Consider the following 25,310-nt stretch of genomic DNA (forward strand, 5'->3'; position numbering starts at 1 on the left):
TAAAAATAAAGTATATAACCAAATATTTACCACTAGGAAAAAATATATATGTGTATATAAACAACAAACAGGTATGAAAGTTTAATACAAGGAGTTGATAGTAATTATTTTGGGGTGATGGGATTATTAATTTTTTTCTACATCCTGCCTATTTGTATTTTCTTTAATATCAATTGTTTGTCATAAGAAAAAAAACCAAAGTTTTCAGAAATACTTATTCAATATGTGGTTATCATTGCTTATTCATTAATCCAACAAATATTTTCATTTGTTGAATTGGTTAAAACCTTGTCCTTGCCCTCATGGCTCTTAATTTATGAGGGGGAAAAAAGGCATGATGAAACAATCTTGGAATTCCTCTCTTTTATTATCATTACTTAATTGTCCAGTCATTCCCTTCCTTCTTCAGAGGGCCAAGCACTTTGGTCCTCTGCTTACAGTTTCTGCCTTCCCTGCATTTTCTGCCATCCTCATCTGCCATTTCCGTGTTCATAACCATGAACTCTGTCTGACTCCACCAGCTTCTACAGCCACTTCACTCAGCAATCCATACCCAGATCCACACCCTGTACTTCTGATCACCAAAAAATTACTCCACAGCCTTAGAGTCCAATATATTGATCTTTGACTACAACCACTTATCCTTCCAGTTTTTCATTCCATTACTCCCTAAACACCTTGCTTTCTTACCTAATTTTGACCTCCATTCCTCAACTATTCCCCCTTCTTTTAAACCACAATCTTCCCCCTTCTTTTAAACCACAATCTCCCACGTAGCTTTGTATCTTCTCCTATGCAGCTTATACCATTCTCAGGTATATAAGCTTCTCCTGCTAATAACCTTTCTCCCTCTCCCATTACCTAGCGTATATGTTTTATACCATTTTACTTCAACTCAAACTTGCTACTTCACCTTAGCCCTTATTTTTTTTTATGCTTCCTTTATCAGAAAAAAATCAGAACTATCAGCTATGAACTCCCTCAACTTCCTGCTCTATGTTGCTATTACTATCTTCACCTCTTTCCTTCTAGTCTCAGAAGTGTCCTTTCTCTCTTTCCAGGTGAATTCCTTTACCTTCACTCTTGATCCCATACTCCCTCATTGCCTATAGAATCTTGCTTTACCTTTATTTCTTCTCTTTTTAATGTCTCCTTTCTGCTAACTTTGTCCCCACATTTTATAAATTAAAATTAAAACTTTTTAAAAATTAAACTCTCTTCTATGTAGGGTCTTCTCTATTCTGCAAACCCCTCCCTACAATTATCATCCTTTATTTCTGTCTTGAAGAAGAAATGAAGAGCCTTGAAATAATATACCTTTATTGTAACCTTTCTCTATTTTAATATATTCTTCAACACAAACAAAATTCTGCCACCATCAATCCATTGAAAATGTTCTTACAAACCTTACCAATGATACAACTGCCAATCCCATGATATTTTTCAGCTTACTTAACCTGTCTTTACCTTCTGACACTGGTAACTTCTTTCCTTTTGAAACCTCTCTCCTACTGGCTCCTTGAACACTGAGCTCTGGTGGTGCCCTTCCTTCCCTCTGTCATTCCTTCTCAACTCTTTTGTTGCTTCCTCTTACTTTGCCTGTTTACTAATTTTGGTTCTCGTTTCCTCTCACTATATTTAGTCTCTATGAGCAATGGCATCCATTTCCCCTATAATCTCAACTACCACCTATTTTGTGATGGCTATTTCCAGCCTAGGTCTTTCTCCTAAGCCTCAGTCGCATATATTGAGCTACCTACTGAACTTCTCTACTTAGATTCCAGTTGGCTTTTTTTTTTTTTTTTTGAGACAGGCTCTTGCTTTGTTGCCCTGACATGAGGGCAGTGGAATAATCATAGCTCACTGCAACCTCAAACTCCTGGGCTCAAATGATCCTCCCATCTTAGCCTCCTAATTAGCTGGGAATACAGCCATACGCCACCATGTCAAGTTTTTTTTCTAATTTTTGTAGAGATGGGGTCTCACTGTGTTGGTTCAGCTACTCTTGAACTCCTGACCTTAAACAATCCTCCTGCCTGTACCTCCCAAAGTGCTAGAATTACAGGCATTAGCCACCATGCCTGGTCACACATTGGCATTTAATCTTCCATATTTAATATGTCCTCCCTGAGCTTATCTCCCTCCCCTTTCCCAGTCCTCCATGCCACACCCTTAGACACATACACACACACACACACACATACTCTCAGACTCACAAAAGCCCTGATCCTCCACTTGTCCCTATCCTGGTTAATAATACCACCACTGTACTGTACAACCAGGCCAGGGACCAAGGAGTCATTCTAGACATTTCCCTCATTTTATCCCAACCATCACTGCCCTAGTCTAAGATGACTGTAAAACCACACAAAAATACTTCCATTTATTTAAAAAATAATAAATCAAAGAGCACGTTTACATTTCCCCTAGTATTTAAGTTATGAAACAACATATTACCTTATTAGTACACCATGAAGGTTATACAAAAACATATATAGTTTGCACTATTCTAAGAGTTCAGAAACCTTGTGTATACCCAATACCTAACAGTGTTCAGCTTATAGCAGCTGCTGCTTAACTATCTGTTCATATTTGAATAAAGTGAATGTGGCATACTTAAAAATATCTATAATAATTATTAAACAGCATATTGAACAGTTTAATAAATAATAGCATTTATAACAAAATACAGTTTTCACACCTTGTTAGTTCATCAGAATTTATTTAAAACACATACCACCCACATGCCTACACATACACACACACATCAGGAATTAGATTCCCTATAAACTTGAGTTTCCTTTTCACTCCCCTTCTCCTGTCATGGACAACAGTTAGCCTATCTGTGCTCCCTCAGTTTCTAACCATTCCTCACTCCCAAAATGATTAAAGTAAATGCACCCTCATAGCCACCCTTAAAATAAGAATAGTGTATCCTTAGGTGAATCAGAGGGACTTTGCTCTCTGGTGCCCGAAAGGTAAAACCTTCTATCCCACAAGATACCACACTACAGTTTTCTTGAAGAAGAGAAACAAAGTACACTAGTTAGTAATGCTAAATAGATGAAATTCAATAATGTTAGTAACTAATATAGGGCCTTCCTTGGTCAACTGGGAAAGGAGATGAGGAGAGAGGTATATTGTTAAGGGGCCTTAAGAAGTAATGCTGCCATAAGTCATCCTGTTTAATTTAAAAATAAAAAAAATAAAAAAAAAAAAGAAGTAATGCCTTCCAGTCAACCCTGATTTTTTTCTCAGTTTTCTTTAATGCACATGTATTTTATAAGTAAGGGGAAAATGTTCAGAATCAAGTCCCCAGGTCTAGTTTTAAGAGCAAATAAAAGCTATGTACAAAGTATTTTTACATTAAGTGGTTTAGAAGAAACCTTGAACTTTAAGTTAACAACTGTATGTACTAACATTTTTTACATCTAGAACTTTAAACTTTAGGAATTTCAACTTTATATAAAAGGAAGGTAAATCTGAGCATAAATAAAAGTAGGAGGGGAACTGTTAGATTTAGTCACATGCTATAAAAATTCTTGTCAGGAAGAGGTTTTATATCTATTAGTAGTCTTGCAACTTATTAAAAGAATTACAGGCCTGGCATGGTGGCTCACTCCTGTAATCCTTGCACTCTAGGAGGCCGAGTCAGGCACATCACTCAAGGTCAGGAGTTTGAAACTAGCCTGAGCAAGAACGAGACCCCATCTCTACTAAAAATAGAAAGAAATTAATTGGCCAACTAAAAATACATAGAAGAAATATCAGCCGGGCATAGTGGTGCATGCCTGTAGTTCCAGCTACTTGGGAGGCTGAGGCAGAAGGATTGCTTGAGCCCAGGAGTTTGAGGTTGCTGAGAGGTAGGCTGACACCACAGCACTCTAGCCTGGGTGACAGAGCGAGACTCTGTCTCAAAAAAAACAAAAAAATTATAGTTAGGTCATATTGTTTTGCCAATGGCATAAACATCTAATTGCTTTAAAAGAAAAACCTCTGTGCTTATAAAAATACATCTGCCAATAAGGGGGGAAAGTTCTTTGATTAAGTATGCATGATATTTTCTACATGGACAGTTGAAATGAATTTAATCTTCTGCTTTACATTAAACGTATCTTTTTTTTTTTAAGAGTTTCTTTAAAATTAGGTATACAGTCTGTATATACTGTCCTGAGTTCACTGGGTCAAAAGTTAATAGTATGGAGTCATTAAGTAAATTAAATGTTAATAGCAAAAATTAAAGGTCTTAAATTAAAAACATAGGGCCTAATCCTATGATGAAAAAAGTAAGTAAAAAGAATTCCCATAAGAACTATAAACTGCTCACCTATTTAAAATAAATTACTTCTTCAGAGCTGCCTTGAAAGGTTAATTTGTTTTAAACATGTAAGCATTTCTTAGTCAAAAGGGAATGTGATGTATTTTATCCTCCTTATTTCCCCATAGATTTGTTCTGTAAGAAATAAATTGTATATATTAAGAATAGATGTAGCATGAAGCTCAACTATCTTAAAGAACTGATCATACATCCTCAGTCATATCTCCTAGAGACCAGTGTCTCAATTTTACTTCTGTTAAGTAAAATAAATAAGAATGATGGCCGGGCGCGGTGCCTCATGCCTGTAATCCTAGCACTCTGGGAGGCCAAGGTGGGCCGATTGCTCAAGGTCAGGAGTTCAAAACCAGTCTGAGCAAGAGCGAGACCCCTGTCTCTACTATAAATGGAAAGAAATTAATTGGCCAACTAATATATATAGAAAAGATTAGCTGGGCATGGTGGTGCATGCCTGTAGTCCCAGCAACTGGGGAGGCTGAGGCAGCAGGATTGCTTGAGCCCAGGAGTTTGAGGTTGCTGTGAGCTAGGCTGATGCCATGGCACTCACTCTAGCCTAGGCAACAAAGTGAGACTCTGTCTCAAAAAAAAAAAAAAAAAAAGAATGAATGTTAATAGATTCCTGGTTCCCTATCTTCCACAACTTCCAGGACAAGTTTCATCTCAAGTCAATAAAGCTTCTGAGAAAGTCACAAGTTATAATTTTTTTTTAACTTTTTTATTCAGTGTAGTTTATTTTTAAAGTTCTTCAATTTTCTTTTGACAAATTGTCAAGAATAGATCCATTTCTATTATTTATCAGTCTTTTTTATTATCTAAAATTGTTCTCAAATACAAGAATTTTAATGGACAAGACAAAAAGTTAATACCAACACTTGGTATATTTCAGATTATATATAGTATATGATATACCATTCTAGATGTCACTGTTTGAGAAGGACCCTGTTAAAGTGGAGATTAACCAGAAGAAGGAAGCCAGAATGGTGAAGGGTTTAAAATCATAAAACCATTAAAGAAGCCATTAAAGGATATTTGGGGTTGGTGATTCAGTTGTTATCATGACTGAAAATAACAGTGGTCTTATGTAAAGGGTTATAACAAGTAGGTGGGAATAAATTTATTCTCAGAAACTTCAGGGGACACTTAGATAATGGGTGGCACTAAGAAACAGGCCTATTTTAACTCTTAAGATTCTGATTTCAAACTTGAATAGGCTAAATTTCCTTTTTTAAGCTCTTAAGTTGTATTATTTTAAAAACAATGCTTCAAAACACTATACTTAATATTTATCTTAGGCCAGCATTTTCACACTGATCTTAGTGTGAAAACAAACAGGTCTGTCCCTTTCCAGGAATCCTTATTGGCAGATGAAAAAAAAGTTCATACTTCTTCAATAAATCGTAACCATTATTAATTGTAAATGGATTTTAGTTCAGTCCCGTGATTTCTGGCCAAGAATATGGAAGCAAAGTAACTCCTCATACAGGAAAAAAAACCCTGTAATCATAAGAGAATCAACAGAGTTGAAAATGCTATTATATATATATGAATCCGTTTTAACCATTTCTAGAAATAGGAGCTCTAAACTATGCAATGTAAATTTCCCCAAACAGAAGTACATTTCCTAATACATGTATAAATTTTCCCCCATGGAACTAATATTGATATCCTCTAAAAATCACAAAGACAAAGTTTCTTGTTCATAAAACATCTATGGATAATAAAGTACTTATATTGATCTTTCATATAAGAATCTACCCAACTGCAAAGTAAATCTAGGTTTCTAAACAGTATGTTCTCTTAAGCTTATACCTAATTAATTATAGCATGTAGTTATTTAAAGTATCCTCTGAGGAGGATTTTCTAATTGTTTTTTAATGTGTCAATTAGCTACAGGGAAGAGAAATTATCTAAGACAATTGACAGAAAAATGATATCAACATATACAATAAGTCGAAATGTTGCATTTTATTTGTCTTTTTTTTGTTGTTGTTGTTTGTTTCTTTTTGAGACAGAGTCTCACTCTGTTGCTTGGGCTAGAGTGCCATCCCTTCAGCCTAGCTCACAGCAACCTCAAATTCCTGGGCTCAAGCAATCCTCCTGCCTCAGCCTCCCAAGTAGCGGAACTACAGGCATACGCCACCATGCCTGGCTAATTTTTTATATATATTTTTAGTTGTCCAGCTAATTTCTTTCTATATTTCTTTTAGTAGAGATGGGTCTCGCTCTTGTTCAAGCTGGTCTCAAACTCCTGAGCTCAAAGGATCCTCCCACGTCAGCCTCCCAGAGTGCTAGGATTACCACACCAGGCTAAAATGTTGCATTTTAAAAAGGGAATGTAGATGGGTAAATTTGTAGGAAAAGCTCATCACATTTCTACCAACAAATTTCAGTAAATCTTGTGTAGGTATATAATTTCCGTAGTAGACAAGATGCTAATTAAACAGTTGTACATCTTGAAGTCTGACACTTCACATACTTTTAAAGAAAGAAAAAAAAAGTACTTTTTATGGATGTTAAATAAAAAAGTACAGAAAAATATCTACGTGGTATTAAAAATATAAAATATATACTTATTACTACCATAGCTATACATCATCAGTACACATACAAAATGACTGTTCACATATTATATTAGTTTCCTAACACTATAAAATCACCACTTAAAAAAATCACCATAAACAAATTACGATAAACCTAGTAGCTTAAAACAACAGAAATTTATTCTCTTACAGTTCTGGAGGTCAGAAGTACAAAATGGGTCTCAGTGACCTAAAATCAAGATGTAGGCAGGTGGGTGTGGTAGCGCATGTCTATAGTCAAAGCTACGTACGTGGTCAGAGAGGCTGAGGCGTGAGCATTCTTTGAGCCCAGGAGTACTGAGCTGCAGTGAGCTGTGATCACGCCACTGCACTATAACCTGGGTGACACAGCAAGACTTCTTCTCTAAAAAATTAATTAAAGAAAAGATGTAGGCAGAACTGTGTTCCTTTCTAGAGGCTCTAGAAGAGTCTGTTTTCTTGTCTTTTTCAGCTTCTAGATCTCATGAACCTCATGAACCTTTGGCTCATGGTCTCCTTTCATCTTCAAAGTCAGCAATAGCTGGTTGAGTCTCACATTTCATCACTGACTCTTCTGCTTCCCCTTTCCACACTTAAAAAAGACTATATAATTACATTGAGCATCCTCAAATAATCAATCCAGGATAATATATTCTTAGGTCATTGGAGTAGCAACCTTAATTTCTATGTGCAACTTGAATTCCCTCTCACCATGTAACATAATATATTCATAGATTCCAGAAAGACAGGACATGGACATCTTTGCTAGGCCATTATTCTGCCCTACCATATGTATGAATAATTTTTTCTTCAGTTTCCTTCAGGAACTCTGTGGACTGTCATCCATCTCTGAAATTATATGCAAACTGTTTGTATATATGCATTATTTTAGAAGGAGGGTCTGTAGCTTTCAACAGATTTACAAAGGTTTAAAAATCATTGGATTAGATCCAATGATGATGGTCATGATTCAATGATGGTCAGATCCAATGATGAAGAACACAAATGTTACCTAGCATAGTTTGGCAGTGTCAACAATGCAGAATTTCAGAATAGCTTTTTATCATGTATATGTTTAACTATAATCATAAAACCTTGATATGAATTGAAAGTGTTTATTATAGTGTTTTTCCTGTGTGTTTTTATAAGGACTATATATGGGGTGGGGAGGGAAAGAGAGAGAGAGAGGACTCACCCATGCACAAGAGCAAGCAAATGATATGGATGTTCCTAGAACCATTTTTAGTTTTGTAACTTTTTATAAATATGAAATCATTTCCAAATAAAAAGGTTTTTTAAAAAAGTCGTAAGTCGGCCGGGTGTGGTGGCTCACGCCTGTAATCCTAGCACTCTGGGAGGCCAACGTGGGCGGATTGCTCGAGGTCAGGAGTTTGAAACCAGCCTGAGCAAGAGCGAGACTCCCATCTCTACTATAAATAGAAAGAAATTAATTGGCCAACTAATATATATATTTAAAAAAAAAAATTAGCCGGGCATGGTGGCACATGCCTGTAGTCCCAGCAACTCGGGAGGCTGAGGCAGCAGGATTGCTTGAGCCCAGGAGTTTGAGGTTGCTGTGAGCTAGGCTGATGCCATGGCACTCACTCTAGCCTGGGCAACAAAGTGAGACTCTGTCTCAAAAAAAAAAAAAGAAAAAAGTTGTAAGTCCACTTCAGAGAAACAAGACCAACAGGAAAATAGAAAGAACTTGAAAACCAGTGGCTCATGCCTGTAATCCTAGCACTCTGGGAGGCCCAGGCAGGAGGATTGCTTGAGCTCAAGAGTTCAAGACCAGCTTGAGCAAGAGCGAGACCCCATCTCTACTATAAATAGAAAGAAAATTAGCCAAACAACTAAAAATAGAAAAAATTAACCAGGCACAGTGGTGTGTGGCTGTAGTCCCAGCTACTCAGGAGGCTGAGGCAGGAGGATAGCTTGAGTCCAGGAGTTGGAGGTTGCTGTGAGCTAGGCTGACGCCATGGCACTCTAGCCCAGGCTACAGAGTGAGACTGTCTCAAAAAAACAAAGAACTTGAAAACCCTACTAAGTAAATTGTTTTTAAAACATTCACTAATATATACTGTTTTCAAGTTACTATCCAAAATGTTTTCCTCTTTAAAAGTCTGCATTCTTTCTTGAAAGATGAACAGACCTATAGCTTTCACAGTTTTATCTAAATAAGTTAATATGTTGAAGCCAACATTCCATCAGTTGTAGCTTACTCATTAGCAACAGCAGGAGGGGAAAAAGCATTGAAATTACAAAACCTTGGTTCTCCATACTACCCATATTTACCATTCATTTGCTAGTGACTGCATTCCAGTTTCCAAAAGCAAAATCCCACATTTTAAATTATAATTTCAGTTCTACTCTTATGAGAAGTAAAGAGGAGTTATGCAGAGACACAAACTGGCTGGGTAGAAAGGAGTGGGGGAGGGATGATTAACTTTTTACCATAAAGAAGAAGGGTGAAAACTTCTGCCCTAATTTAGTACCTAAATAATTTAGTTCTTTTTTCTTATAAAGTACATCACTCTGTGGAATATTAAAGTTCTAGGCAAGAATTCTTACTAGTTTTTCACCTATGAATTGGATGGTCTGAAGTAAAAGCACTTTTTCTTTTTCTTTCAAATTTAACTCAGGAATTTGCACCCTCTTGTGGTCAAATATAAAATTCTTAGTTTTCAAAAGATCATTTTTTTCCAATTGGGCTTTCTGTACAGGCATAGGAACTACTGTACATTACTTGATTTTGTTTTCTTCTGTTTTAGAGAAATCAAGAAATTTTCACGAAGGATTTTAGGCTTATTAAATAAAATTTTAAATAAAATGGGACTTAAATCTTCTAAAAGTGACCTCCACATACACTTTAGCCTGTGCAAAATGGAGATGATAATTGCACCCACTTCATAAATTATATGAGGGTTCAATGGAAAAATGCACATACATGCTTAGCACAATGCCTGAAATAGTAGGTCCTTAAGAAATATTATTCTTTATAAACATCATCATCACTTAGAATTCTTTTGACAGAGTAGATCTAAAAGGACACTAGATCAAAAATTCTAGGCCGGGTGAGGTGGCTCACACCTGTAATCCTAGCACTCTGGGAAGCCAAGGCGGACGGATCGCTCAAGGTCAGGAGTTCGAAACCAACCTGAGCAAGAGCGAGACCTGGTCTCTACTAAATAGAAATTAATTGGCCCAAACTAAAAATACATAGAGAAAAAAAATGAGCCGGGCATGGTGGTGCATGCTGCAGTCCCAGCTACTCAGGAGGCTGAGGCAGAAGGATTGCTTGATCCCAGGAGTTTGAGGTTGCTGTGAGCTAGGCTGATGCCATGGCACTCTAGCCCAGGCAACTGAGTAAGACTCTGTCTCAAAAAAAAAAAAAAAAAATTCTACCGTGAGGAAACCAGGTTGTGTTATTTACCTATGCATGAAGTTCTAGTACAATCTTGCACATAAGTTCCCCAAATATACCACTTATCCAGACTTTGCCTGATTCTTCCCACAGGAGGCACATTATATTTTTAAAGTACAAAGAATTTGTGATTATCTCTGGAAGGTAGAAATTTGGATGGTTCTTACTTTCTTTATATATTTTAGATTGCCCTAGGGGGGTTTTTTTGAACTATAATAATCAGAAAGAGCAGTAAAAGTATTCTATTTCCACATATTACTCTTATGAAATGGTAAAACTAATTAACATCCTTATTCACCTAACAGGAATCTTTACTCATGTTTGGCTAAAATCATTTGTCAGGCTGATTGTCATTTTAAAGGGCTCTTGAATAATAATGCTAACCCCTAATGGCACTAACTGTAGTAAGATTTTTTTAAACACCCATTAAAGAAGCCATTAAAAGATACATTAATGACTGACTCACAATAGCAAACATTTACTAAAATGCTAAACACTGTTGAAATGCCTTTAATATAAATGTATAGGCTTATGTACATCCTTTCAACAACCCAATGAGGTACTAATGTTAGTTGTTTTAGTAAAGGTCCCACAGATAAAGTAACTCACCTAAGATCACACAGTAAGTAAGTAGCAGAGCTAGGATTCAAACCCAGGCAGTTTGGTTCCAGAGTCCACCCACTTAAGCAGTGCACAAAAGTACCAGAGAGACTTAAGACAAATACATTGCTGTGCCATGTTACCTCTTGATCTCAAGGTGCTAAAATCCATTTCTTTTCCAGTGTACCTCAACAATGCAAACTATGCTACCCTTCTCCCATTTCCTAACTATTTTTTTTCTTTTTTCTTCTTCATCCCTCAGTACAGCCACCATTTCCTTACTTATTAATACTTGAGGCACTTTCATACCCATTATCTTATTTAACCTTCACAAGGAAGGTGTTAAAATACTGACAACTTTATCATTTATTGTCCTATCATAGCACCCAGTTTTTGAGAGTGGACACAGGTTTGCCTAGAACTTGTGCTTCTACTTACCAGTATAAGACTTTAAGGTGGGTTGCTTAATCTGAGCCTCAGGTGTTCTCATCTGTAAAATGAATATAATACCTACTTCACAGGGTTGTTGTAGGCAATAGACACGATTAGGCCATGAAGCATTTATTGAGCACAGTGCCCAGCACACAGTACACAGTCAATACGAGGTAGCCCTTGCTTGTTATTGTTAATAGTTTATCAATGTGTCACACAAACAAGGGGAAACCCGTCTTTGCTGGATTTAGTTCACTTACCACACCATTTAAAAAAAACAAAAATCACCCTATGTGACACCCAAAGACTGCCCATTCCTATCTCCAAAACCGAGCAGAAAGTTTAAAGATAAGACGGTAAGAGAAACTGGATTTGAAAGCGTCTTCACAGCAGGCAGCCTAGGACAGAGAATAAGTGCTCCCGCAAACTTAAGTAATCATTAACTCTAGGCAGGCGCGCGCGCTTGCACACACACACGCACACACACACGCACGAATATTTGACGAGAAAGGAGGAAAAGAAACCACGCCTCCTGTGTGTGCTCAGGTTAGATCGCAGAGCGAGGAAGAAAATGGCCCAGGCTGCAGAATCTGACAGATGTGGACTAGTCCACTGCCTTGCTACCTGTACTGCCTTAGGCAAATTACTTAACGTCTCTGAGCCTTGGTTTCCTAGTCTTCAAGCTGAGAATAATACTCGTTCCTACCTCGTAAAGTTATTCTCGGGCTTAAGAGCGAAAGCTCCCGTAGAGCGTTGGCGAACGGCAAGAGCCTTACGCGCTGGCGGGGCTGTTTTGAGTACACGTGTCTCACAGACACATTCCGTTGTTGGGAAATTAAGACCCTGGCTGTAAGACGTTTTCCTTTTCGCCTCAGCGGCGCCCTTATTTGTTTACCCCCAGAAGTATGGTAAATGCCTGCCGAATGATAGGCATCTGTGCACCCTTGGTCCCACAGTCTGTATGGTCACTCCACCTCCGCGGCTGTGCAAAGGCGCTACACGCACGCGCAAGAGAAAAGGCAAGCGGACTGAGACCGAAGAGGCGAAGGGAGAGCCGCGAACAGTGGTGATTCTGCGCATGTGCATGGCATGGGCCGAGGGGTGGGGGGAATTGAAGTTTGCGCCTGCGCAAAAATGTCAGGAAAGCAGGAGAAGGGAGGTTAAGAGGCGGTATTGACAGCTGCGGAGGCAGCCCGCGTTCCCGGCATGCCCTGGGGCGGCGGGGTTGGCTCTAACGAATTTGAATGAGGAGCCTCAGCGCTTTCGGCGCCATTTTCGAGTGATGCCTGATCTCATCAATCTAGCGGGAGAGACGGGATAACCTGTCCGAGAGTACAGTGCCACTAGGACTCCGCCAGAAAAAATCACTAAAAAATTCGCCAAAAATCGCTTGGAGTAAAGGGCAGTCGGCGGTGCTTCGCCAAGGTTGGCGCAGTCGGTAAGACCCTGGAGAAGTAGCAGAGCGGGACTCGGGAGGTGGCAGTGGTGGGACCCGCAGGCGGTGGGGGTGCAGGGAGCGGGCGCTGGGTCTGCCCTCACTTTAATCGCGAAAAAATCCCAGGAAATAGGGTTAGGGGTAACTTGGGCGTCTGCGAGTGGGCAGCGGCGGGCGGAATGTGGCGGGCGCGCTGAGAGACAGGGCTGTGGGGGGAGGGGAGCTGTAGTTTGAGCGGGACGCGGACCGGCTGCGGCGGAGCGGCCGCCGCCCAGCGGATCTGTCAGCAAGACCCCCCGCCCGGGGCCGGGGCCGGCGCGCAGCCGGGTCTCCGCAGGCCGCGGATCTTGACAGGAGCAGGGGGCGCGCGCTCCTCTCCCACATCCGAGCCGAGCCGCCTTTTTTCGCAGTTTTCCCGGCCGGCTGATGGCCGTCTTCGCATGACAAGAAACTTAAGGTCGACAGAAAATTCAGGACCTGGAGTAAAGGGTCCCTCCGGTCGGTTGTGGCAGACAGTGTACCCCTCGCCCGGCACCCAGCCATCTATAGTGGCGTCTCTTGTCGCCGAAGCGAGAGGTGTCCTAGGAATGAGAGGTTCCCAAGCCCTCGCCGCCCTCCCGCCTGCGCGCTTCGGTCCCAGTGAGGTCTTTTTAGGTAGGGTCGTAGGGACCGCGTCTGACGCTTCCAAGATGGGGCAGGGGCAGGCTTTTGAGGCTGTAACGGGCTCTTAGGAAAGATGCTGGACTTTCACTTCTTACTGGGGATTTTTGTCATTTGCTCTTTCAGCGTTGCGCTTTCTCAAGGGGGAGGGGTGTTCTTGAATGAGATGAAAGATGGGGCTTCGAGCTAGCGATTTCCTTCTCCTGGCTATTTCCTCCGAGTCGCACTTTTCTTAAAAGACTTTCTCCTTCTTCAGTCTTTGAAACACGTCGCAAGGAAAAAAGCAACCTGCGAAACTATTGATGTTTTCCTCCCGAAAAGTCTATACCCAAACAAAGTAACGGTAATTGGCAGTCACCTTTTCTTGGGAACTCTCGACGCTGAGGCAGAGGGGAGAAGGGGTGTTAAATTGTCTTTCCCTTTAGTGATTTTTTTTTTCTTAACTAGTACTATGAGTTCTTACTCGACAGCTCTTCAGTGATGTGAGCCAGTAACTGCTTAACTTTAGGTAATACTTTGTGGCCTTTGTAAAAAAAAAAAAAAAATCCGCATTAAAGGCATACTAGATCTTAAGACTTTTCCGCGCTGAAGGCACCACTAGATTAACCCTTTGCTGGTGATGTTTTGCGTGTGGAGCGCACTGCTCTGGGTTCCAAATATTCTGGAGATGCTTTTTGCAGCAGCTGTTCAATTGTTTGCAAATAGGAATAACGCTGCCTGGGAATCGCAGTGACACCCTTTTTAAGGACTGCCTGCAAACGTTGTTTTTCCGCCTACAATTGATATAAGGATTGATTGATTTCTTATATTTCTATGAAGACTGGGGGACCCGCCCTCACTTAGAATCTTTCTGGGAGGAGAATGGGAGAGCGCAATGTGATGTTTTTCAAATTGTGTCTAACGGAGCTTCCAAAACACTGGACTTGTTACCCCCTGATTGGCTGGAAGGAAGCGGGACTGGGGGGTTTGAATGTTGAACGCTAGATTATAATTCTCGACTTTCCGAAAAATTATACTTTTAGTCACAGAACCACGGAAATAGTTATGAAACGTTAAGACGGGAGTTTAAAAAAAAGTTGGTGTTTAATAGTTTTTTTTCTCCCATAAAGGACTTTCAGGTGGTTCTGAAATGTATATTAAAAGCAAAACTGACGAGGCTGTTTTTGCAAAATTCTATTTCTGCTGACTGAAATTACAAGACACATATTTGACGCTGTTCTTTATTGGTTAAAAACTGATTGAAGGAGTTTTTTTCTTTTGATAGGAATTTTTCTATCTTAAACTACATATATTTGTCGGATGCAGATTACGGGAGAATTATTTCTTTTATTTTGATTAAAAGAAACATTAATTTTCTAAATGTTAACAAATGATCTTTTCTATATTTTCCATGAAAATTTAATGTGTTTTTTAAACTTTTCACATCCAATCTAAAATATATAGATTTTGCTGATTCAGTCATTGCAGTGAACTTAAAACTTTATTATACAAGACATTTATATTTCTTAATTTAGACAATACAACAGGTAAGTAAGCTCAGGTGCGTATATATGGTTTCATTCTTTTGATAAATTCATTATGAAGAAATATATCGTATACCACAGTGTGGGTGTGTTGTGTTTTTAGTTGGTTTTTGTTTAATGTTGCTTAAGAAAGCCGTCAATATATTTCTATTTATTACCAAGCTTGTCATTCCATTAATTGCATCTTGATAAAAGGCGGGCGTGGTTTTCAAAGAAAAGCCATAAACTTACTGATAAACAGCTTTATATGCTTTAAGAAGGATAGTTTCATTTAATAGAAGTTTATGTCGTTTTTTGAATGTAGTTGAAATTTTGAAACTTATAGTTTATTTTCACACTAAGTCCAAAATCCATTGTTAGAAAATTTTCAAATGAAAAATCTTAATGACTTTTACAAATCTTTGTAGGGCTGTAAATATAATTTATATTAAATAGTGAAATAGCTGAGTTTATAATTGATACTATTTTGTATTGCCTTCATAACATGAATTGTGATCACACAACCCACGTTCCTTTTTTCAAAGCTGTGTATTTTGGACCAGCTCATGAAAATTTCATAAAAGGTGTAATTATCCTCTCTATAAAATTTGATTTAATGAAATTGTAGATCTCATTTCTATTTTAAATGTAATTATATCTAAAGTACCAGAACCAGTGGGTTTTGCTTTTTACTGTTGATTTTTGGTTTTGGTTTTGTATTTTAATTTTCATTCAAATTATATGACTCGGAGAATTTTGGGGGGTGTGGGGGCAGGCTTTAAATTCTACCAGTCTGGTTAAGTTTCACCATACTTTTTTAGCACTTTGGTTTATGGGATTTTTTTGTGTGTTTTGGAAATGATGAGTAAAGGATTGTTTTTGTTTAATAAGCCATTTTTAAAAGGATTTCTTTATTTAAAATGTTTTACTTAAAGCTTGAGAACACACTAGCACCTAAATAAAATCCACAGCATTAAAAATATTTTCCCTTTTGTGTGATACTACATAAGAGGAAGATTTTGGTTTTATCAGCATATAAGTTCCAACAAATATATATATTTTTAATGTTTATATGCATGTATCCATATTTTTCTGTAGAAATTGATAGTTCTAATTTATATTGTAATGACTAGAGAAGTCATTTATTATCACAGAAAAACAATGGTGGGGTATAATGTGGCTACAGTAGCTCACCTCTTTTTGAAGCTATATTTATATACTGTGGGGCTAGGGAATGAAAGAAGGTAAGGTATCAGTCTTTCTGGTAGCATTGATTTTCATTTTGTTTGCCCTTCATACTATTTTTAAAAATCCAAGTGAAAAGTGCAATTACAGGCTTTTTTTTTTTAATGCTGTTAACTTGTGTTAGTTGTACAGTGCGTTTTTTTCCTAATCAGATTTAATACCAGTTTTAATGTTTATCAAGAACTACAGCTAAGGATGAAAATGTCAAAGTAGCTTCCATATTCTCGATGCCTTGTTTCATCATGATTTATTTACTACATTTTGTTTTGTGCAAACGTGCATATTTTTGTTTGTTTATTGGTATGTAGTAACTATTCAGAATGTCAGGGAATACTTCAATCCAGAAATATTGGTCAGTTGATTTGGCTTACAAAATGAAAAAAAATTCCTAGAGACTATATTAGATATTTTTTCTACATGATACGTTAGCTTTCTTCAATTAAAAAATCAAGTAAAGTATAAATTTATACAGTTTTTTAAAATTGTCTTATAAAAATTTGTCTCTCTTTAAAATATTACTTAAAATTGGCTCTTCCCTTTTTTTTCTTTTGTCTAATGAAGCTTAATAATCCCATTGTGATTTCTTTTTAACCCCTTTTTAGAAGAAACAGATATTGGTCTGATTATAACTAGAAAACACATCTCAGAAAGAATTGTCATATAAGAGTATACATGTAGTTTTGTGGGGTTTTTTTTTCCATTCAGCAAACTTAGAAAATTGCGTGCCAGGCAACTAATTCTGGCACATAATTAGAACTCAAACTATGACTTGCTAAAATTTTGTAGCCCAAAATCTTGTAACACCAAAGGAAATCAGTAATAAAGTACCACTTTATTTCAAATAAGCATTGAAAATGAGATTAAGCATTTAATTTTTAGAAGTGACAATATTAGAACTTTAAAGTTGTGATTGTCTTAATAAGAGTAACAATATCGATTTTAGAATATCACATTACTAATATATGTTTATATATTTATCTGATTATTTGCATGTACAAATGACCGTGGATCCTTCATATAAATATTGTTTTCTGGTAGGGAACTGATTTTTTTTTTTTTGGCCTGGAGTTTTGGGGTTTTTTTGTTATTTTGGTCTGTATTATAGATGCTTTAAAGGATCTTCCTTTTAGAAAAACAAGTTTCAAATACTGGAATTGATATTAAATATATATATTTGAATTTTATCCTTAATATTTACTTAAAATTATGAGAAGTTTAATATATTTTTGTTTAATCCTGCCTTATTTTGCTAAAGAATGTTTGCACTGAAAGACTTATGATGGTTTCTAAGTATAAATAATAAGCTATATGTTAGATTTTAGATTGGAGTTTTACTATTTGAAGGTTTTTTTAATAATGTCATTTTTATCATGCACATTGGTTTAATATTTACTGTATTTATGTCCAAACCTCTTTTGCTTATTATAATCTAGTATTTTTTCTCCCTGCTATTTAAAAACTTAACATTTTTTACTATTTTCCTTCTATGATTTCTAAACTTAAGATACCTTAACTTTCAGAGTGCTCAAATGTAGAAAACTTATCTTTTGAGGAAGACTATATAGAAATTATTTTGATATTTTTACAGTGTTGTGGTATTTGGATTGGTATTTATGAATTATGTATGATTGTGTGGTTTTTGTTATTAAACAATCAAGTATTTGGTCGCAGAAGAATAAAGGTGCTTTTTTTGTTTATTTTCATGTTTAATTTTTCTAAGCCATTCTTTAAAAGTGGGCAGCTCATTCAGATCATTATAATTCATATGTAGTATATTATAAACCTTTGGTAATTTAATATTTTTATATAGTTGATTCCTACATTAAATCATTAAGATTCAGAAAGGTGAAACAAATGAAAAAGCCACTTATATACATTCAGTTATATCCTACCTCTACTTGGAAACATGAAAAAACTATTTGGTCCAGTAGTGGTCCACTTATTACTTGTAAGTATTTTAATTTATTCAAAAAATAAGTTCCACATTTTGTCTGTGAGAACTGTAATATATTAAAATATTTGGAAATGTTGGTATTATTCACTCAGGCTTCACAAAATGACTAAAGTTGAAAATAATAGTAATTTCTGTTATCATTAAAATGTTTGATAACTTGAAAAAGATAAGTTAAATTTTGTCCCTATACCTCCAGTAATCTTAAACTGTATGTATTTTATGAGTTTTAGAAGCACAAACTATATATCTGATATTTTCCTTATGAAGTCCCCTTCTACCAGTCCTCTAACAGCTAGCTACCTGCATACACACTCATCCATACACCTTTGAAAATGAATGCCCTAAAGAGAAATGAAAGCAGAAACATATTAACATGATTTGTTTGAAGAAGCTTCAGATGATAAAGCATATCACAGGTGTTTCTAATCAAGTTATTTCTATTTTTAAAACATTATTTTCAAGTTAGCTTCTTTGAACACTGGCAAGATTGGGGTCATTTTGAAGACCTAACCTCTATCTTCAGGGATCAACTATGAAACTACAAGAGATGAAAATCTGTTGAGTGTCTTCATGCTATAATACATGACATTTTTATTGCAGGTTTTGACCTTTAGGAGAGAGCCAATTCTGGAGAACAACCTAACTTCTTTGATTGAATATTCCACATAATATGCTGGAACATGATAGGAAATTAAGGTATGCTAATGAATTTTAAAAGCATATAATTTTATGTCTTTGCAATATAATTGGACTAGACAATTGGTAAAGCTGAAACTTTTAGACAAACTAAAATCAGTAAATAATTAACAGAAACCATCCTGTCAAGTGGCCAAAGCTAAGTTGTATTGCTTATTAAAACTCCAAATTTTATGTTATACAGTTAATGTTCTCATTGTCTAGTATTAGGTCCAACTCAAACTGAATTTATTTATAACAAAAATAAGTATATATAGTATTTTTTTCTTTTATGTCCTTAAGGTTGTTATTACAGTGTACTAAGTAAACAAATTAAATAGTGGACTTTTCATCTTATAAAATGGAGGTTTTAAATGAAATGGAATTTATTTGGCTATTTGACAGCAAGAATAGTAGGTAGAGCCTACAAAATTCGATAAGATTAATGAGACTATTTTAAGACAATGTAAAGTATTCCAAGTACCATCCTAACCAAAAGTGGCAATGTGGTTGAAACTGAAAAACCCACTTTCTTAAACAGAAACTACTAGTATCTTACTCATAGGTACTGAGAGTAAAATATTTAAGTTGTTCATATCAAAAGTTACAAATTCTAAAAATAAAATTATAGAATGCCTAAACTTCAGTGACTTTTATTGTCTTAACCTCCAAAATACTTTATCACAGAGCCACTTTTCTGGCATATTTATCTTTTTTGATTTTTATAGTTTTAGTTGAAAATTTCACATGGTATTTAACAACACAATTTTTGTTTTCTAAATGGTGATCTGGTATTGTGAAAATGAATTTATTGAACAGTATTACTAAATTTTACTTGACTAATTATCTTATAGTAAAGTATTAATCTCATGGTAAAGTATTAACCATAACACATTTTTTTAAATCTCTTTGCTAAAGTGAGGTTTATAAAATTTACTACAATTTAAAAATTTTTTTTCACCTAAAAATATTTACTTTATATATTTAAGATATAGGAAGTCCTAAAGGTCTGTTTTCATGAGAAAAGTGTAATTTAGTCCTAAGAGTGATGTGTAATTATCATCATGATCATAAAACTGCTTTTAACTTTAAACAATGTAAAATCTTTTAAAATAAATTCTTAGATGTTTTTAATAATGTTTGAATGTTAAGATATATATGTTTATATGTATTTTTAAAATTTTTTTAAACTGAAATTTGGTATTTCTATATTAAGGCATATTAAATAAATAATACAGGAATGTGAATCTATTAACAGTTGAGGTTATATAAAATGTTAAAATTTAATGGGAATCAGTTTAAGGGTGAAGTTCAGGTAGTTTTATATTGGTGTCATTGGTGGTTGAGATGAATACAAGGTATAGAATGTCTTTCTAACTTTGATTTGAGAATGTTATGGAAAAGCAGCTTAATTTGAATAGGATGAAAATACATACAGTTTTTCTCTTACTGACTTAACCAGTATTTTTCAGGTTACAAAACAGTAAGATGAAAAATGAAAAACATGGTTTACCTGAGTGTCTGAGGGAAAAAAATCCAGGTTCAGTTTATCACTTTTAATCCAGATATCTGTAGACACAGCCTTAATGAGTTAAGTGGGGGAAGAGAGACAGCATTTGAGTTTATATTGTAAATAAAGATGTAAATCCACAAAGTTTTTCCTAATTTAGAGAGTTTATGATTTGTGATTTTCGAAGGTGTCAAAACTTAGTGGTTGGACACAAATATTTAACATCATATAATTATCCTCTGTATGATATATACTGGCTTATAGATGTCTAAAAATTCACCTTAGTAAATATCTAAAACATCAGTACATATATTAACAGTTTTCTAGTATTTGGCTAATTATTACAGGATTGAAAACTTTAACCTAATTAGTAGTATGTATTATTTTAGGAGGCAGATTAATAATGGCTTTTACTGCTATGTATGATTGGCCCTCTTTTAACTACCTCTTAAAAGGCATTCTGTAAAGATTTTGACTATTTTAAATTTACAAACCTGATTTTTATATCTAACACCCTTGATAGGTAGATCATTGTGCAGAAGTTGCAGGAAGAGATTTATTTTAATTTTTATCTTTTTTCAGTGATTTGTATCTTATTTGTGTAAGTGCATCATCAAAGTTAAATAACATTCACTTTCAGGAAAAATTCTTAATGATCCCTAAAATACAGTTGTCACTGTTCCTGTCTAATTGAAATAGTTGTTTTTAGAGTAGAAAAAAATGTTTTAATAAACTAGAATAGAGGTACCTTAACATATCTACATATGAAGGAACTTGAATTATTCATTATTTATCAGTGGTGTATAATGCTAGTTTATAAGGACTACTTATATTTTAAGCAGTTTGTCAGCTATGACAATTTAACAGAGGTTTTAAAGTGTTACTGAGGGTTTGTTAAATAAGATACAATTAACTTTTTTAATAAAATTTTTAAATATTTACTGAAGCAGTTTTGTGCATGTGTGTATTTTGTTTTTATTTGAAATAGCAAATAACATCCTTAATCTATTTATATTGTTTTTCTAATGTATCAGAATTCAATTTTCTGGCAAGCATTTTTCAAAAGACTATTTAATAAATGTGAGCATTTTTAATTTTTATTAAATAAATTTTGAAGTGGAATTTCTGTTCGTAGCACCACAAACTACACTTTTGATATTCCATTAACATATATTATCTTTTTTAGTTTTACTTTCCTATTTTCATGGTTAGAGTCACTTGGAGGAAAAACGTGCAGCATTTTTCAAATGTGAGACTGATTAATCCCACTAGTTAATAGTTTATTAATCCATTACTATTTCTAAATGTCTTAATTTTTAAAAATCCTCCTTTAGTATTTGCTGTTAGTCTTTTTTATTGTATAGCTTTCATAATAAATATATTTAAAATTATCTTGTTATCCTGTGATCTTCAGAATTATTTATTTGTATTATTAACATGTGTTCCTCACTGAACTAATTACAAAAATTACTTTTTCAATTTTGATAAAAATAGCAGGTTGGGGTTTTCTTTTCTTTTTTTTTTTTTTTGATAAAATATGATATGAATTTAAAATATTGCTACTATTTCATAGTTTTATTTAAAAAATCTCAATCCTGGCCTTCTTGACTAGATATTATTATTTAAACTTAGCAGCCAATTCTATTCTATATATGGGTTTTTCTTTTTAATAATTTATAGATGTCCAAATTTTTATGACTTTTTATATCTTTTTGAATCAAAAATTGCTTAAGGTGCTGAAAGATGAATTGCATTTAAATTTAAAGTTGTAAATGTATCACATTACACTTAGAGGTAATTTACTAATATTTCTATTTCTGCTACTCATCAATTGATATTATTTGCTTACTATGTTTTTAGCCTTGTATTGTACATTTAAAGTGGGTAAATTGCACATAGAAATATTTTTAATAGCTGAGATTTTTCAGAAATGTTATGGACTAAAATAATTTCTTTGCTAATAGTGTCTGAAGTCAAACACATGGTGGTAATTAGATATGGGGTACCTAGGAGCCAGGGGCTCCTAGGTACCCCAAATATTGATATAAGTAAGTAAAATAAAGTGCCATTTCTTGACTGGAGTTTGACACTTATTTTTCCAGGAGGTTAAGTAGGGAAGATACTACCATTATGAATTCACCCTAACACTGGTTAAAACTCTTCAGAGAATTTTGATAATTGAGCAGTTCAATCTAATAACCTAAAGATTATTAAGTGTCATTAATTATTTTTCTTAGATACATTATAGGCTGTCTTTCTAATCAAAATGTATCAATTTTGTCTTCTCTCCCTACCCCACTTTTTAAAGAAAAATTCTTTCCTAAATAATTTTGTCATACAGTGATATAAGCAGACCTGATAGGTAGGTTAAGTTGAATATTTCCTCTGTGTTAGTTGCATATGCTTTTCTCAGCTTGCTGTTTAAGAAGCAGCAGCACCAGTGAATAAACAAGTTATCACCACAGTCCTTGTTCTTATCCCTTACAGCTGGGAGCAGGGACTGGGAGATCGCTGCTGCTTGTCAGCTGTTCTACAGAACATCAGTATGCAATAATGGTGGCCAAAGGAGCCTGCACCCATGAGTTTTTATAGACCAGGTGGGAAGGGCCCAAGTATCAGTGTAGTATATACAGTATAGAAAATATGTTCTTTGATAGAAAGATATTTTCTTCCCAGTGCAACATAAAGAGAAGAGTAGATGCTTGTAGCTCTTAGACTTTATTATTTTTTACTATTTACTCTGGTTTTAGTTTATTTAAATTTTATTCAGTTAATTCCATCTGTTAGAATGGAAAACTGTCTTGCTTCCGGAAGTATGTGTGGCATGTTTTATGTTTTTCACTTTCAAGCTGGTAGGCTGGAATAAATTATTAATAATTAGTTGCTGATACCACAAGTTAGGTAATATATTGAAGAAAGAAAGAAAAGTTGGCTATGGCCATACAGGAGTGTTTGTTTCACTTTTGGGCCATATTCTGAGCCCATATTGTTTTGTTTTATATCCCTGTCTAAACAAGGCCGAATTCTTACTGATTTCACTATAACAACAACAAGAAAGAAAACAATCTTTTATATTACATAGTGTTGTAAATAACTAAAAACAAAGCAGATCACAGATTAAAATTTAGATGTATTTTTTCTCACTACTTATTTCTATGATTTACTATACAAGAACAAATTCTAATTTTTTTTGGAAATAGGGCTTCGTAATTTCAAATAATACAGAAGAATGTTCTTTATTTTTACTATTTGAATTTGCACAGATTTGTATAACCTAAATATTGATATAATTTTCTTCTCTTTTATATCTAAATAATTGCAATAGGTTATAGTTAAAGGGAAGTGAATTTGGGGTTTCTATTAAAGCTCTGATTTCATTTGTAGAATTCTTGGTGGGAAACTACAAATGACATTTTGTTTTCTTGTATAAGCCTAATCTCCCATTAAAGTCTAATATTTGCAGTAGTATTCAAATACTGTTTTAAAAGATAACCATAGTTTCTTGTCATCTTCATTAAAATCACTCCTGAACATTGCCACTCTTAATGTTTTCCTTTACCAATCACAATAAACTCAGAATATTAGTTCCCTAGTAATATCACTTAAAAAAAAAAAACCTGTGTCATAGTATGTGCTTAGTTATCTGAAATAATAAATGACTCTATAACCTGTTCTGCCATTATGAAGTCAAGCATATTCAACCATAAATTGAGATCACTTTTTTGTTGTTGGCTAATGCTAGAGTGTTTTTAATATGTCAATGTAACTTAACAACTAACATTAATTACTGTTATAAAAAGTGAATTACATAATCCTTTCTGTTAAAAACACCTTGTTTTTACTATTAATTACTGCTTAGTGTCTGTAGACCACCTTTATTAAAATAACCTAAAATAGAACATTTTTTTAGATGTGCTAAGTCAAAATCTTTGGAGCGAAGACTCAGGAATAGGCGGTTTTTTATAAGCTCTAAAAGATTGTTTTTAGGAGCACCACATGTGAGAAACATTGCCTAAAATGAAATGAGGGGGGAGTGTTCATACCAATAAACCATTTACCTTTCCTGCATTTTTTTCCTCCTCTGTGGGCATCTTGGATCCAAGCTTAATATTTAATTAGGAATCTTATTTCTGTGACAATTCCAGATTAAGTCTTGGTATTTCTTCAATCATATGAGGAGCTATAATTTTGTGCTAGAGCCTTGGGGCAAATTTTAGTCTAGTCTATTTGTTTGGACATTTAGTATACCTATGTTAGACCTACACTTGATGAAAACAGAAGGAATTAATCATGTTCGAATTTTTTAAATTTTCATCTAGACAGTGGCTGTTTTTTTTTAAAATATACTTCCAAATGTTGGAGAAAATATAAAAAGGGGAAATTTTCATATGCTGCTTGTGGGAACATTTAGCAATATCCTAGTAAAATTGAAGATACAATAGGCTTGAACCCAACAATTTCATTTCTAAGTGCTCTAGATAAACTCAGACATGTAAAAAAGTCTTGTTTATTTTTAATAGGAAAAATTGAATACAATGTAAATGTTAAGCAACAGGATAATGACAAACTGTGACATAGTCTTATGAACTGTAGCTATTATAATGAGAGCTGAGTGTATCATTATGGGTAAATATTCTACTTCAAACAAAAAACAAGTTGCAGACATGTTATAATCAATATAACATTTACATAAAAGATATATATGATATGAAACCATTTATATAAAGTTTGAAAGCAATGACATTGTTTTAAAGTCTTAAATTTGTAGTAAAAAATGAATAGGAAATGTCAAATTCAAGATTGTGATTGCATTTTAGGCAAGTGGAATAGTATCGGTATGGCACACAAGAAACTTTATATATGTAATCGTTTTTCTTTAAAATAAATAAATAAAAGAAAACAAGCATGGCAGAATATTAGAATTCAGAAGAGCTCTATTGAGGGTCCAGGCTTAGGATGTGGAGATTTTGGTGGTCTCT

At 34.9% G+C, this 25,310-nt stretch overlaps 1 protein-coding gene across 2 annotated transcripts in view; it reads left to right on the forward strand.

Moving 5' to 3' along the window:
- Nucleotides 1-748: 748 nt before the first annotated feature.
- LOC142874877 (uncharacterized) overlaps nucleotides 749-25,310 on the forward strand; it is an 88,479-nt gene continuing 63,917 nt past the window's right edge. For both annotated transcript variants that reach the window (XR_012922459.1, XM_076009445.1), the window contains exon 1: nucleotides 749-18,842. The gene's annotated coding sequence lies outside the window, so the exon portion shown is untranslated. The remainder of the gene's footprint in view (nucleotides 18,843-25,310) is intronic.

The sequence above is a fragment of the Microcebus murinus genome, chromosome 13 (genome assembly GCF_040939455.1).
Source record: "Microcebus murinus isolate Inina chromosome 13, M.murinus_Inina_mat1.0, whole genome shotgun sequence".
NCBI lineage: Eukaryota > Metazoa > Chordata > Mammalia > Primates > Cheirogaleidae > Microcebus > Microcebus murinus.